The sequence below is a fragment of the Phyllostomus hastatus genome, unplaced genomic scaffold, assembly GCF_019186645.2.
Source record: "Phyllostomus hastatus isolate PE091 unplaced genomic scaffold, TTU_PhHast_1.1 phas_contig_209, whole genome shotgun sequence".
Classification (NCBI taxonomy): Eukaryota; Metazoa; Chordata; class Mammalia; order Chiroptera; family Phyllostomidae; genus Phyllostomus; species Phyllostomus hastatus.
Genome location: NW_025333735.1, coordinates 19,396,915 through 19,414,202, shown reverse-complemented (window position 1 = coordinate 19,414,202; position 17,288 = coordinate 19,396,915). Strand labels below are relative to the sequence as shown.

Below are 17,288 nucleotides of genomic sequence, written 5' to 3'. Positions count from 1 at the left end.
GCTACAAAGAGCAGATGAAAAGGAGTAGGGGAAAGATGTGGGATGTTCTATTCTGCTCCTTGGCTCAAAAGTAGGATGGTGCAACCAGTTGTACAGTTTTCCAGAAATCATAAGCAGCTGAATGGACCCATTGTTTTTATTACAGATTTAATAAGGAATTCTAAGGTGAAAATGATTCATAAAGCAGCTCTGTTTAGGAGTAGCTTCATTCAAGTTTTTTATTACTTCAGTGGGCTGTAGTTTGACATGTGGTGATAACCACCAGCCTAGCAGCCCCAGCTGTTGAATTTGCAACTGCAAATTTACACTGCAACAGTGTACAGTTTCTCTCAGTTACGTCTTTCCAAGGGGCCTTTCCACCCATTATTTCTGTGCTCTAGGTTTCTATGACATGACATTGTTTTTAATTAGATTGTAGACAATTTCTCCTTCTCTGGACAATATCTCAGCATCCAACATAACATCTTCAGCAGTTTTCAGAAGTGAGCTTATATGACATACCTATTTTCACAAATGTAAACAACTATAAATGATTTGTTGAGAAATATATATCCATTTCAGTGTAAGTATGAATTTATTTTATATTTTCCAAGTCTAAATTGTTAACCTCCCTATATGAATCTCCTGTTAGCCTTCCTCAATAACCCCTTGGATAGTTTCTACAGCTTTCTAGTCATTTTTAGTTAGCTTAGTTTAGTGTGGTTGAAAACTTCACTCTCATGTCTGAGTCAAGGCTCCCTCCTCCTGTAGTGTGGGATAGAGCTGAACTCTTGAGTTTATTGTAAGGAAGAGGTCTGGCTTGCCTCAGAGATACCTTCTTGCTTCACTCTTTGAGGTTATACTCTTTTCGTTGGGGAAAGGTGGGCAAAATAAAGAAATAAGGAAGCAGAGATCTTGTATAGCTGGTTTGATATTGGTTATGCTGGAAGGTGCCTCTGCCGTCAGTGTTGTCCATCACAGTTCTTTTGGTCTTGGTGGCTTTTGTTAATGTGGAGTGATGTCCACATTGGGGCTGCAGATGGTCTTTTTTTGGATAGTGGTCAGATTTATGCTTGTGCCCTCTATTTCCAAGGACCCCTTCATTTTGGGAAAGTCAGATCTTTCTTCAACTCTGTATCTCCCTTCTTTGGATGGGTGTCCCATCACAGGAATCCATGGGAACCTTTAAGGTTCTCTCCAGTGCCTTTTGAGAGGTGAGAATAAGGAACACAGTTTGTCTTTTGTTCTTCAAAGTATACTGTGCCATAGTCTCTAAGCCATGATGGTTGGCCACTTCAGTGGGCTTTCCATCTGCAGAAATCTTTCAGAAAAGGGCCATATATCCCTGCAACTTTAAGGGTTATATTGTTCCTCATCTTACTCAACTTCATGACAGCACTAGCAGAGGCCTGCCGGTTCTTTGTCCATAGGAAGCCTTTAGCCAGGGTAGATGTCAGGACTTTCCAGTATCTCTGAAGGAGTTTCTTGGAGGCTCTCCCACTTAGTGCCAGCAAGGGAGAAGCACAGGAAGAGGAGGGACTGGCTTCCCCCCATGAGCTCTGCACTCCCCAAAGCTTGTAGGGACTGACAAGCTTCAGTACACTTGGTTGAATATTTAAATATTTGCTAAATTGTATTTCAACAGGTGGAAATGGGGAAAGATTGTGGGAATTTTATATAGAGAAACTAAAATAAAAAGTAAGGTAAAAATCATAAGATGGGTTTGGACATAAAGAAAAAGTCCATTTTTGTTGTGGCCTAGGCAGCTAAACTGCAGAAAGGAGAAAAATTTGGAACATAGTATGAATGGCCTTGAATGATAGGTCAAAGAGCTTCAATTTAATTTGATTTAGGAAGGGATTTGAAGCCGTTAAATGGTATTAACCAGGAGAGGAGTATAATTATGATCTTTGTTTATAAGCTATCATTTTGTCAATCATGAGCCTTTCTCTTGGCCTCCTTCCTTCCTGAATGTCTCTCGGCGAATGTCAGCTGCAGCAGAACGACGTCTCTGAAGTGTGGAACTTGCTGAGTGACCATGCTGCTCTCTAGTTCTCAGCCCCCTGAACATGATCGACTCAGCTGCATCACCTGCTCCTTCTTCATTGTCACTCCCACTTTAATGTAATTGTGGCACATAGAGAACTCAGGACGAGATAGTGTCAAGGGAAAGTCTGAAATGTGGAACCTCTTTCGTGTAGTATCATCATTCACTATCAAGTCCTTAGCTTTGATCATCTGGACATTTAGCTTGGTCAATATAATGAAGCACTGAGTAATGTTGGGGATACAACTTCATCAAAATTAAATGAACAGAGACTAATGTATTAATCCCTTTTTGTGAATTCATTAAGTTTAAGTTAATTATGAGTCATCATTTTTAAACAGTAAATGGACCTATTCACAATGTACACAGTGAAGAATTTTGATAAATGTGTGCAACTGTGAAACATCAACCACATTCAATGTGAAGAGCTTCCTGTTATCCTGAACCCCTTGCACCAAGTTTCAGTCCCTCCCCATGCCATGCCCTTTCTCTTACTATTGATTGAACTTCCTTTCTAAAGGTTTTTTACGAATGGAATCATATAGTATATTCTCTTTTGTGGGTGGCTTCTCCTGTTCAAAAAAGTGTTTCTGAGATTCACTCATGTTGTTTCACATCTCAGTACGTCCATTCATTTTTATTGCTGACAATAGTTTATTGCCTTGATATTTACAAATCATTCATTCACCTGTTGATGAATATTTGAGTTGCTTCTAGCTTTCAGCTATTATGAGTGAAGCTACTCTGAGTATTTATGTATGAGTCTTTTTGTGGATTAATTTTTCTTTTCTCTTGGTACATTAGCCAAGGTTCAGTCAAGAAATAAAAACCACACAGTAGTTTGAAGAGGGAAAATTTAATTGCAAAATATTAAAATCATTAACTAGCAGGTAATTATAAATAGGAAATTATTATTATTATTTTTACTTCATTTTTGTTGTTGATGTTTTTACGGATGACCTCATCCTCCACTTTGCTTACCTCCCTCAGGCCCCAACCCCATGTCACCTCCATTTCCCTCTGGCCATGACCGCACTGTTTTCTGTGTCTGTGGGTTATCCATGTTCTTTGGCTAGTTCCTTCACTTTCTTTCATGTAGTTCCCCCTCCCTGCTCCCCTCTGAACAGCTGTCAGTCTGTTCCATGTATCCACGCCTCTGTTTCCATTTTGTTCATCAGTTTATGTTGTTTGTTAGATTCCACATGTAGGTGAGATCATATGGTATTTGTCTTTCCCTGAGCTGGATGAGTGAAGGGCCCTGACAGTGGCATTTCACCACAAAGCTGCCTGATGGAGTGCCAAGTGAAGCTGCCCTTGGGAAAACGCTAGATGCTTTGGTCACTCGGCACTTCAGGAAAAAAAAAAATGTGTGCTCTGCAGGAGCCTGATGTGAGTCGTGCACCAGAACCAGAAAGAGAAACCCCTTTCTTCTCTATTGTACCGAGTTGGCTTAAAAGCCCATTTAGTTTGTTTTCATAAAATAAAAGACACATTTTTCAGGTTCACCAATAACCTTATTGATTTGGATATTCTGAGTTTGTTGCCTATCTCCCTCTATTGACTTCTGCTAAACATCTTCCAATGCATAAGACAGCCCCACAGTAAAGAATTATTTGGCTAAATGTCAATAGTACCAAGAGACCTCACAAACCACTTCTTGACACGTTTGATCAGTCACAGCATCTTCTCCCACTGAACAAATCTTTTTTGCATTTCAGTTCCATTTTTACCTTTCTTGAAATAATAATGCATAATATACTGAAAATGTTGCATGTCTTTTTCCATCTTCAATATTACAATGGCTGCACAAAAATTCAGCAATTCTGATATGTTTTTTTAAATGCATACTGATATGACAGCTGTCACAATACAGTCTAACAAAATTGTTTTGAATGAAGCTAAAGGCAACTAAACACTATGAGAGCCATCATATGGAAAAAGCTAAGTGAACTTTCCACCAATCCAATGTCTCCAGAACCCTCTACTACAAAGCTTAACATTGTACCATCTGGAAAAGGAGAAATATTTACGGGATTTAGCTCTGCTATCACAGATCAGGCAATGAAAGGTGGACATGGAACTTGGAGTCGATAAAGTGATAACTGGCACACATGGTGAATACGTAGGAGTAGAAGTGCTGAGTCATGTTACCACTGTGAGTTTAACTATATAAGAAACTTCTAAACTATTTTCCAAAGTGGTTGTACCATTTACATTCCCACCAGCCAGAAAAGTATGAGAGTTTCATTGGCTCCACATTGTCACTACCACTTGGTATTGTCAGCCTTGTTACCTGTAGTGATTGTAGTTAATTTGGTATGGCAGATTTCTGGGCATTTTTTTTTAGTTTTAATAAATATTTTCTGGATGGCAAATGATGTTGATGACCCTTTTATTTGCTTATTGACCATTTGTATGTCTTTAACAAATTTTTATTTTCAATTACAAGGACATTCAACATTATTTTATGTCAGTTTTGTGTATACAGTATAGTGGTTAGACAATTATATAATTTATGAAGCGATTCCCTGATAATTTTAGTACCCGCCTGGCACCATACATAGTTTTACAGCATTATTAACTTCCCTATGCTGTCCTTTACATCCCTGAGACTACTCTGTAACTACCAATTTGTACTTCTTAATTCCTTCACCTTTTTCCCCCCATCTCCCTAACCCCCTCCCACCTGGCAACCCTCAGTTTATTCTATCTATCAGTCTATTTCTGTTTTGTTTGTTCATTTATTTTGGTTTTTAGATATATAAGTGAAATCATATGGTATTTGTCTTTTTCTGTCTGACTTATTTCACTTAGCATAGACCCTTAGACCCTTTAGGTCTATCCATGTTGTTGCAAATAGTAAGATTTCATTCTTTTTTATGGTCAAATAATTTCATATATATATAAAATATATATAAATATATATCTCACATCTTTTTAATTCATTTGCCTACTTGTCTATTGATGGGCACTTAGGTTGCTTCATTATCCTGACTATTGTAAATAATGCTGCAATGAACATACATCTTTTCAAATTATTGTTTTGGATTTCTTTTTTTAATATATTTTATTGATTATGCTATTTCAGTTGTCCCATTTCCCCCCTTCACTCCCCTCCACCCTGTATACCCTCTCCCACCCACATCCCCCTCTTTAGTTCATGTCCATGTGTCATACATATTAGTTCTTTAGCTTCCATATTTCTCATACTATTCTTATCCTCCCCCTATCTATTTTCAACCTACAATCTATGCTACTTATTCTCTGTACCTTTTTCCCCTCTCTCCTCCTCCCACTCTCCTGATGCTAACCCTCCATGTGATCTCCATTTCTGTGGTTCTGTTCCTATTCTAGTTGTTTGCTTAGTTTCTTTTGGTTCTGCTTTAGGTATGGTTGTTAATAATTCTGAGTTTGCTGTCCTTTTACTATAGATGTTTTTTCTTTATCTTCTTTTCTTAGATAAGTCCCTTTAACATTTTATAAAATAAGGGCTTGGTGATGATGAACTCCTTTAACTTGACCTTATCTGAGAAGCACTTTGTCTGCCTTTCCATTCTAAATGAAAGCTTTGCTGGATAGAGCAATCTTGGATGTAGGTCCTTGCCTTTCATGACTTGGAATACTTCTTTCCAGCCCTTTCTTGCCTGCAAGGTCTCTTCTGAGAAATCAGCTGACAGTCTGATGGGAACTCCTTTGTAGGTTACTGTCCCCTTATCTCTTGCTGCTTCTAGGATTCTCTCCTTCATTTTTACCTTGGCTAATGTAATTATGATGTGCCTTGGTGTGTTTCTTCTTGGGTCCAACTTCTTTGGGACTCTCTGAGCTTCCTGGACTTCCTGGAAGTCTATTTCCTTTGCCAGAATGGGGAAGTTCTCCTTTATTATTTGTTCAAATACATTTTCAATTTGTTGCCCTTCCTCTTCCCCTTCTGGTACCCCTATAATTCGGATTTGGGAACGTTTAAAGATGTCCTGGAGGTTCCTAAGCTTCTACTTGTTTTTTTTTGAATTCTTATTTCTCCATTCTTTCCTGTTTGGTTATTTCTTTCTTCCTTCTAGTCCACTCTATTGTTTTGAGTCCCAGTTTCCTTCCCATCACTATTGGTTCCCTATGCATTTTCCTTCATTTCTTTTATGGTAACCTGCATTTGTTCATCTAATTTGCACCCAAAATCAACCAATTCTGTGAGCTTCCTGATCACCATTGTTTTGAACTGTGCATCTGATAGGTTGGCTATCTCTTAGTCACTTAAAAGGATGAGTTTGGGGGCATTGATTTGTTCTTCTGTTTGAGCCATCTCTCTCTCTCTTTTTTTTTTTTTTTTTTTTGGTCTGATCACTCCTGTTATGGTAAGGGGCGGAGCCTTAGGTGTTCACCAAGGCTGGGCACCCCAGTTGCTAGATTGTGATGTTGTATGTGGGGGTGGGGTCCAGAGGAAACAATGGCGGTAGCTCCATTCTCCATGGGACCTCAGTCCCTTCTCTGGGATCCTGGGTCACATGCTCTGCCCTGCTCCACAATTGCTGCCTCATTGGGTCTGCCAGCTGCCACTTGCGTACTCAGGGTCCACCTGTTGTGATCTTGCGTGCCCCAGATGCTTTACGTGCCCCCAGATGCCTTATGCACCCAACTCTTTCTGCTCTCTGCACCTCGACCCATGCCTGGCTGCTTGTCTCCACCCCTTCTACTGGTCTGGATGAATGGGTCTATTTCAACTTCTTGGCTGTCTGACTTCCAATCAGATAAATTTTCTGTCAGTTTTGGATGTTATTCTGCCTCTAAATTGTTGTTCCAATCTTGGTTGTGTGTGGAGGTACGATGCGTCCACCTATGCCTCCATCTTGGCCGAAAGTCTGTTTTGGATTTCTTTGGATAAAAAACCAGAAGTAGAATTGCTCAGTTATAATTTTTCTTTAATTTATTTTTTTGAGAAACCTAAATACTGTTTTCCATAGTGACTGCACAAACCTGCATTCCCATCAATGGTACACAAGGGTTCCCCTTTCTCCACACCCTTACCAACTTGTTTGTGGACTTATTCATGATGACCATTCTGACAGGTGTGAGGTGCTATCTCATTGTGGTTTTAACTTGCATTTCTCTGATAATTTAGTGACAGTGAACATCTTTTCATATGTCTATTGACAGTCTACACATACATTGTTAAATTTGTGCAGAAGCAATTCGTGGTTTTGGATGCTACTTTACATAGTACTTAAAATTTTATTTTCCAACTCTTTGTTGCTAGTATATAGAAATGAAGTTGATTTTTAAGTAACCTTGTTGACATTAAATAAGACCTTGGTAAATTTATTTATTCTAGAATCTTTTAAAAAAACTATTTAGGAATGTAGGGTTTTTTTGGTCTGTATGCTCTTTGTTTCCTATTCTCATGTTGCTGCAATGGCTAATATAATTGCTATACATCATATAGAAGCAAGCAGTGAGATTGGAATCCTTACCTTTCATACTCAGTATTAGGGGAAAAACATAGATTATCTTACGATTAGGTATGATGATAGATGGCGTTTGTGATAGACATACCCTCTACTTCTAGTTTTCTGAGAGTTTCAAAATATTCTTTAATCCAGAAAATGTTTGCATATTTTGAAATGATAATATGTATTTTATTGTGTTAAGTGTTGAATTATACTGATGGACTTTTTAATGTGAAACAGCCTTGCATTCCTGGGATAAATCGTTCTTGGTTATGGTGGTATCAGTACCACTATTTGTATATTGCTGGATTTTATTTCCAAAAATTTCTTGAGGTGTTTTTTTGTATTTATGAAGGATATTGATTTCTCATTTTCTTGTTTTTACTTTCTGTGGCCAAGTATCTGACTTTATGCTGGCCTTTGAAAATATATTGGAAAATGTTTTTTCATCTTCAAATATCTAAAAGAGTTTTTGTAACATTGGCATTGTATTTTTTAAAATATTTGATAGAATTCTTCAACAAAGCTGTCTGGATTTGGAATTATTGTTGTTAAGATTTTAATAATGCATTCAGTTTATTGTTATAGGATAAACACAAGAAAAACCACATACATCATAAATTGCCAAAAGCTAGTGATAAACAGAAATACATAAAAACAAGCAACCAGAAAATAACGCAACCCATTACACAGAGAGATACAACTATGAGAAGGATTACAGATTTCTCAAGCCAGCAGTAAGTGGCACAGCTCTTTACCATGATAAAAGATAGTCTTTCTGATGGCTAAGAGACTCCTATTTGTTATCCAAGGTACTCTCTCCCTAGTACTGTTGGGTGGATTGCAGCAATACTAATTGAAATCTTTCCCGATGTACGGAGAGACAGATATTCTTAGTGTTTGCTGCAACTATAAAAATGTCCTGGGCATGCTGTCAGTCTCACAAACACAGTCCTCCCAGACTTCCCACTTCAGTTAAATGCAACCCCACCTTGCCAGTAAATCATGCCAAATATTTGGGAGTTATCAATGATGCGATGATGTTTCACCTTTTGTTGCTACCCAGTCTTTCAGGAAATTATGTCAATTCTACCACCAAAATAGTTCAATGTCTTGTCACCATTTTCATTGCCACCATGTTTGTCACCATTAATGGTGCTTGTCACCACTATTTTGTGCTAGGAATATTGTAGCTCTCCACATGTTTTTTCTGCTTCATCCTTTACAGCCTACACACACTTCTTCCTCTAGTTTAATGTTGAAATAGTACCTAAAATAATGCTGTTAAAATGCAAGTCAGCCCTTATTAATCCTCTCCGATGATTTTCCATCTCACTCAGAGTACAAGCCCAGGCCCTTACGCATCCCTGCATAGACTAGCTTCAGCCGCTTCTCTTCTGCAGTCACACAATCATCTCAGACGTATGGTGACCTTGCTATTTCTCAAACGCCGTGGACGTGTTTCCACCCCAGGGCCTTAGCATTTCTGTTATCTTTATTTTTTATTTTGTGAGTCAGGTATCTACATTGTTTCTCTCACTGTCAGCAGGTCTTTATTCAAAGTCACCTTCTCTGTTAGGTCTTTCCTGATCAACCTATTTAAAATTATACCCCATCTCTCCTCTCTCCTCTCTTTTCTCTATTTTTTTTTCAGTATGATTGGCCATGCTCCCACATAGCTAAATATCTATCAGTTTATTTTGTTTATTTTCTTCCTATCCCTCCTACAATATAATTTTTATGTGTTTTAATCACTAGAGTATCTTTGTTTCCTAAAACACCACTGAGAACATTGTATACACTCAAGAGAGGTTTGTGGAATAAATGAGTATTTGAATCAATTATCTTAGTGACCAGATTCTTGTACCTTCCATACTTTGCCCTTGACAGTGTTGTGCCAAAACTTGGAGGTTCTTGATCTATAACTCACATGCACCATCCTGCTGCCACATCTTTTTGCAGGCAGGTTACATAACCCCCATGACTAGGGCAGAGCTTTCTTTTGTATTCAGGCACATTTTTCTGGCCTTGCACATTAGTTATTTTGCTTGGTTTTGAAAGTCCCCCAATAGACTCAAATATAGCTTTTGGAGAGGGTTATTTGTACTGAGTACTAATTTTATCATTTGTGGTTTTCTTCTGAAGGTTTCATTCTCAGATGGCAACATTAATTTAAGTTTCAGGGAAACTCATTGTAGTCACCAATAACATCTTTGAAAGTGTTAAAAATGAGTTCAGTTTAGCTGTGAACATTTGAATTCATATAATCAGTGTTTATTACTTGCTAGCTCCTTATTGTAAATGGTTCGGTGCACAGGCCGACTCAGAAAAGCTAATTTTATCCACATGAAGCTGAATGGTAATTCCTATATTGTTGTACCTATGTGCTTTATAATCTTTTTATATGAGAAAGTATATCCAAGTTCAAAGCAGCTGTGAGGGCTATCCAGCTGCAAGCTCCAAACATTGTTGCAATATAGCTTGATGATATGTTGGGGATTACATTTGCTTGGAAACACTTCATTATGTTGGATAAAATGTGACTGTGTTAATTAATGTTGTATATAGAATTAGAAGCCTAAAAGTATTGTAATGTTTAGGCTTAATTTTATAGTTTTTCATCTTCTCTGTTAAAAACACATGGCCTTTTACCAGCCTGTATACAGTATTCTTTTCTTTTATGCTTATATCACCTGCTTAGCAAATTAGATATTAGGTTTGGCCATTTTAAAATTTAAAAGCTTAGAAGTTTCATTAACTGAAGGACAGAGAATTTACCACAGAATGGCAAAGAACCATTCCTGTGATCCTGATTTTTTTTTTTCCAAGCAACCTGTTACCTGTTACCAGGGTAAATACACAGGAGATGCAGTTAAACTGTAATTCTGATTTATGGTCTGGACCATTTGTGAAGATAATCTATGTTCCTATATCATAATGTTTTAATTGGGATCCCTTAGAATCACAGAGTGACCTATAGAAAAAAAGATACCAGTTCATCCTCCAGGAAAGTGAACAAACTTCCAGATCTTATGATGTCCATTAACAGTATAAGATTACATGTGATGTCTCTGGGCTGATGCAATAACTTTACAAAGGATTTTGTACATGTTCCCTGTCTTTGTTCTCTTCAGCCTCATTTCCATCACTTAACAATTTCCATTCTGCAATCAACCACCATGGAGAGAGATGGGAAAAGGAAGTCTTTTGCTCCCATTTTGGAGATGTTTGCTATGGTACTATGTGAATTTTGAGTTTTCTCTGGAGCTGTTTGAATTTTATTATTACTGTACTGCCACATTTTGGCAACTATGTATTCTACCTCAGCCATTTGTGTATTTCCCTTCTGTGCCCAGTATTTCTCCAACTGGCATCTATAGAGATCTGGATCTTTGAGGACTTACTTTTTGTTATCCATGAGTACAGTGAGAATGTTTAGATTTTCTGTTTGGTGATAAAAGTAAGTGACATAAAATATTATTAATTATCTGTATCCCTTCTTTCTGTTGAGTTTACATTATTTGTCCCATAAAATGACAAACTGGTCATCAAAAAATGGGTTTCCTCTTGAAAAGGGAAAATAATAATAATTAGTGGTCAAAGTATTCTGTAAACAATAATAATTGTGCCAGTAATAACTGGCATGAATAAGTAATGCAGCAGCTTCAACCTGAGTCTTGGCTTTTCACTTACTGAACAACATTAACCTCAGCACACACTCCAGCTTCTCCACATGCTATAGGACACTGGGCTCCATGCAGTCGTCACCCAGCAGCCGGGTCCGGCAGACCAGCAGTGCAGACAGCATCTATGCAGGCACTGGGGGACTCTGACTCCTGGATCTCTGTGTCCTACTCCACCAGTGTGCGGGCCAGCTGGGGATCTTGGGGCCTGGCTGCAGGGATGGCGGGGGTCTGGTGGGCATAGGGGGCATCTAGAGTGAGAAGAAGACTATACAATGCCTGAATGGCTGTCTGGCCTCCTACCTGGAGAGGGTGAGAGGCCTGAAGGCTGATAATTGAAGACTGGAAATCAAAATCTGGGAACACTTAGAGAAGAAGGGACCCCAGGTCAGAGACTGGGGACATTATTTCAAGATCATCGAGGACCTGAGGGCTCAGATCTTTGCAAATTCTGTGGACAATGCCCACATCATTCTGCAGATTGACAATGCCTGTCTTGCTGCTGATGACTTCAAAGCCAAGTATGAGAAGGAGCTGGCCATGTGCCAGTCTGTGGAGAGTGACATCAATGGGCTCCAAAAGGTCATTGATGGCACCAATATCACTCAGCTGCAGTTGGAGACAGAGATCAAGGCTCTCAAGGAGGAGCTGCTCTTCATGAATAAGAAGCACGAGGAGGAAGTAAATGGTCTACAAAACCAGATTGCCAATTCTGGGTTGACTGTGGAGTTGGATGTCCCCAAATCTCAGAACCTCAGCAAAATCATGGCAGACATCTGGGCCCAGTATGATGAGCTGGCTCAGAAGAATCGAGAGGAGCTGGACAAGTACTGGTCCCATCAGATTGAAAAGACCACCATAGTGGTCACCTCGCAGACCTCTTAGACAGGTGCTGCTGAGACGACACTCATGGAGCTGAGATGTGTGGTGCAGCCACTAGAGATTGACCTGGACTCAATGAGGAATCTGAAGGTCAGTTTGGAGAACAGTCTGGGGGAGGTGGAGATGCACTATGCCATTCAGATGGAACAGCTCAATGGGATCCTGCTGCACCTGCAGTCAGAGCTGTCCCAGACCCAGGCAGAGGGGCAGAGCCAGACCCAGGAGTATGAGGCCCTGCTGAACATCAAGGTCAAGCTGGAGGCTGAGACTGCCACCTAAGACAGCCTACTGGAAGAAGGAGAGGACTTCAGTCTTGTTGACACCCTGGGCAAGAGCCACTCCTTGCAAACCATTCAAAAGACCATGACTCACAGGATTGTGGATGGCAGAGTGGTATCTGAAGTCAATGACACCAAAGTTTTGAGGCATTAAAGGCAGCAGAAGTGGGCACTCTTCAACAGGGCAGGAGGCCAATAAAAAGTTCATTGAAAGATTAAAATAAATAAATACATAAATAAATAAATAAAGCACATAAATACAACTTTCTTCTAGTGTACTCAATGTGGACAGCTTAGTTTTAGAAAAACATTATATATCACATTAAGTTAATGTAGTCAAATTGATTGGTAATTGTTTCATAATTTTGGTGATAGGAAAGTCTTCCACTCTTCTTATTTCCATGTAGATAGACAATCTTTAGAGAAACACTCCTAACATGTCCCTCCAGTCCTCATTACTGTTGATGCAGGAGAAGTAAACTATCTGGTTGGAGGGTGATGACCACTGACTGGTTATAGATTATGGCTATTAGGCAGATACAAACTTTCTATGAGTGAGCAGGTTGTCCCAAGACCTGGACAAGGAAAGATTAGGGCAGGGAATGGAAAAACATTACAATAAAAAAATTTGAAAATCCCTAACATTTGGAGAGGTAAAGTAAAACCTTTGCAGGTAAGATAAGATGATGTCTAGAGTCAAGGAACTAAAATAAGGTCTACATGGAAAAAGATCAGTTATGAGTTAAGTTTTTAAACTGGGTGGTTTAGGTTCATTATTGTATTCTTTCTCTACTGTGGGATATGCTTGAAACATCCTTTAATAAACACTTTTTAAAAATTGATTAAGGGGAAAAAAGATGTTTAAATGAGAGTACAAGAACCAGAGGATGGGCTATAAGACTGTCAAAGAAGTGTTCTTCACAGTACAAGATGAAGGAAGGCCAAAGCAGATTTTAAAATCCTGAATATCTAATAAAAATTATTACAGTTCTGTTCAAATATATGGCTCCCTAGCAATCTACAATAGCAGATAAGGACAAAGTTCTTTCTTTTTTAACTTTGTAACATATTTGTGTCTTAGGTTTAAAAAAGGTGTGTCTGAATTTCCCCAACTCTGTACCAAACCAAAGCTTCCATGTGTTTAATGAGAATGAACTATAAGCTTGTTATAGACCTTGGGGTAGCTGAGACACCTCATCTCCTGGACTAGAACTTTCAACTTCCACTTGTAAGCATCCTTGTCTTTTCATCTTAGCATATTACGTAGAGATTATAATTTCTTTTACATGTCATGCCCTACAAGTGCTTGGGAAGCACTAAACTGGAGCATCAATCTGACTTGTTATCCCCTCTACATAGGAGTTGTTCTCTGTGCCCTATGTCATTGTTCGGAGTGGTCAGCATTTTTTTCACACAGAGAGACACACATCAAAAGGAGCAGTTGTCAATCTGTCAACCAGCACATATTTATTGATTTTTCAGGCATAGTGGGGAGTAAGAATACATACTTGGCCTCACCATCTGTTTCTTGTAAGAATCCTTTTATTTCTCCTCTGATTCTGATACTGCAAATTCCACTGACGTTGGTTTTATGAAAGTCATCAGTTCACTCACTTGGTTGTCATTTAATGTTTGATGTGTGGCTAATAAATATCTGATTCAGAGCCAGGTCCTGGAGATAAAGAGGTAAATATATAAAACATGGTTCTTGCTTTCCTGTTCTTTTCTTAGTACTCAGTCTCTTTGTCCTCCGTGCTAAGTTTGACATTGATAACCTCTGCTTTAAAGAAAATTTTAAATTCTAAACATTCCAGATGGCTGCCTATATTCCCTCTGGCCCAAACTTATTCCACTTCTCAGACATTTCACTGATTGCTGCTGCCTCTGATGAAGTGTAAGCATTTCTATTATCCACTCCCATTCATTGAACAGTAGTGGAGCATCCCCCTACATTGCAGGCCCTGGGAGCCCTGCTCTCCAGTGGGAGACAGAGATCGTTAAACATTGTGATGGTATAGGGATGCACAAGGAACAGAGCAAGTTTTGAACAACATTGCCTAGTGGCTAAGGGAGGGTTTCACAAAGTGTGAAAATTAGGATGGGTTTAAAGGATGACATACAAAGTTGGGTTAACATTCCCCTTCCATTGCTACTCCCTCTTACAAGTGGCTAGGGTTAGCCACAGAACACTCATTTATTTTTTTAGTGATTGAACAAATGTTTATCAAGCATCTGGTGTGTGACGGGACTCTGCTAGGCACTGATTCGGCAGGTGAATGGGCACCAATCTGCCAAGGAGACAATATGTGAAATACAGATAATCTGGATCAGAGATGGGGAATTAAATAGGGTCATATGTTTAGAGAGCAAGTCCAAGTTTGGGAATGGGAAACCCCATCTGATTCTTGGTAAATGTTCTGGTCTCAGAAATTTGGGATAAAAAAAACATAATTATTTTGAACTAATGTTAGTTACAACATTTCTGAAAGGGTCAAAAGGCAAGTTGGTGTGTGTGTGTATGTGTGTGTGTGTATGCATTGTAGGTACACCAGGTATGGGAGCTTACAGATGTCACAGAAAGAATTTGTAATCCACTTGTAGTAACCAATCATCATTATGGCATTTAGTGTCAGTCAGTTTCCAATGAGAAGAAATTGTATCCAAGAGTGCCGAAATTCCGCCTTGTTTTTCTGAGAGGGAGCTGCACTGTTTGAGCACATTTCTCAATAGCTGAATGAAACCCACTGCTTATAGTCTCTGAGGCGATATTTGTGTTAATTTATTTAAGCTTCAGCCATCAGAATGCTGGAACAGAGCCACACTATTACCTACCTTAATCACATTTTTGAAAAATGTAGATTTTTATCTTTCAGTATGAAAGATAAATTTTAGTTATATTTTAACTTATAACCAGTTATTTTTTCCTCATCTCATGGAAATGCTCTCATAAAGGCAATCAGAGTCTTTAGTTATCTCTTTAATTTTGCTTTCATCAGAAATGTTGAAAATATGAGTATGGCTGTGGGAAGGATTTGAGAACCAAGACAGCTCACATATGTCATAAGATTAATTTTAGACTAGGTATTTTCCATTCAACACTTACTTTACCCATTTTTACAGTATTATGCAAAGGTTTAAAATATCCAAGAAGTTTTTGACTAGAGAGACAGAGAAAATTGTTTCCCAAGAGGATTGATTCATTATGCATTTATATTCTGCTTCAAGCTGAATAAATTTCAGAGAGAGGCTGAGAAGTCTGTAAAAGCATTGCTCAACCTCACCATTTCTCCACAACCAACATACTCATGCTCTTAGCTGTTATATTTGTCTTCCAATCATGTTCTGAAATGCTCACACAGCACATTCTATTGCTTATTGAGTTGACATCTTCACAACAATATTTCTATTGTTTATTGAGCTCAAAGTTATTTTATCAAAGGATATTATTTTTCAGTTATCTTCCACTAACCCACTCACTCTGTTGCCACTGGTCAAAAAAAAAAAAAACTAAACTAAACTAAAATTTAAGAATAGAGGTGTTAAATTTTTACTTCTTACTTAAAAATCATGCAGAGGATATTTGGGGTATAATTAAAAACAAATCAATAAATGTCCATTTGAGTGCTTAGCACTACTTAGGAAAAGTCTTTGAGACTAAGAGAATCAGCAAAATAATTACAATATACTAATTCATCTTTCAAATCACCAATAGATAAAAGTCTTTAGTACATCAGATAATTTACATAAATTACCAGCAATAATGTTTTAATGCCACCCTAAGGGTGTTGCCAAGCCTACCCTTGTTTAATTTAGAATCATGAAAGATTATTAGAGAGCACAGTGACAGATAGCAATATGTTACAACTTAGGTAGGCCTAAGGCCATACCTTAGGTAGGTATGGGTACTTTTAATGGTCTAAAAGCCAGGTAGGTAAGAAAGATCATATCTGGGTCCAGAGGGTTGGACCTGTCAAATTAGAGATGCCAAAAGTAGAGGGAGGATGATCCTGTGAGCCTCATGTCCAAGGCCAGCACTGCAGCTCTGGACATGATCAACACTGACATCCTGGGCAGAACATTTAGACCCAGGAAGAGAGGGCAATAATAGGCACCAGTGCCAGAATTGGAGTTCAAGGCAGAGATTTGCTGCCTAGGAGAAGATTGATGCTTGGATATTAAGGTGAGACTTAGAGTCAAAACTGTTCAAATGGCAGACTAATTAGATCTTTTCTGTTATGTTTCAATTTTCCTTATATCTAAAGTCAGAACTAGTCCTGGACCTGGAGTACTGGACCAGTGCTTGTAGAATTAAGATATAAAATTTGCTCAGTTATGACTCTCTCTCTCTCTCTCTCCCCCCCCATACCCCTCCCTCCCTCCCTCTCTATAATCTGGACTAGCCTGCTAGTTTAACTGCAAACTAGTATGTAGCATGGTGGTTGAACATAAAAGTTCTAGGATTAAATCCTTTTTTAGCTTCAAGACTGAAATCAGTTGATTTAACTCTCAAAGTCTCTCTTTCTTCATCTATAAAATAAGAATGGAAAATTATTCCACAGTCTTATTGTTAGGATTGATGTGAAACAGTTGGCATAATGCCTGGTACATAGTTCGTTAGAATTTGTACTTTATTTTTATGTCTACTAGTTGCCAAGTATAGAAAGAGACTTTACTTCTGACTGAAGGGTTGATGCTCAGGCACCGGTTGACACACAGCCTTCCTTAATCCGACTGGACATTCAGAAGGCTACCCTTTCTGCCTCTCTCATCATGCCTGTCAGCTGGCTGACTTGTGTGACAGCTCCATAATAAGTATCAATAAAAACTCTGTCATGATGCTTGCCAAGAAATATAACGCCTGAACTTCTATCTCTGGAGGTCTGTTTAGCATATTAATCAACTTTGCCTAAGCTCTGAATATGACTTTTCACTCTTGAATACAACAAAAGATGGAAAGTTCTTTTGCGAATATGATTCTTTT

At 38.6% G+C, this 17,288-nt stretch overlaps 1 pseudogene; it reads left to right on the top strand.

The window, feature by feature from the left end:
• LOC123816420 overlaps positions 1-12,461 on the top strand; it is a 55,315-nt pseudogene extending 42,854 nt beyond the window's left edge.
• The last annotated feature ends 4,827 nt before the right edge of the window (positions 12,462-17,288 follow it).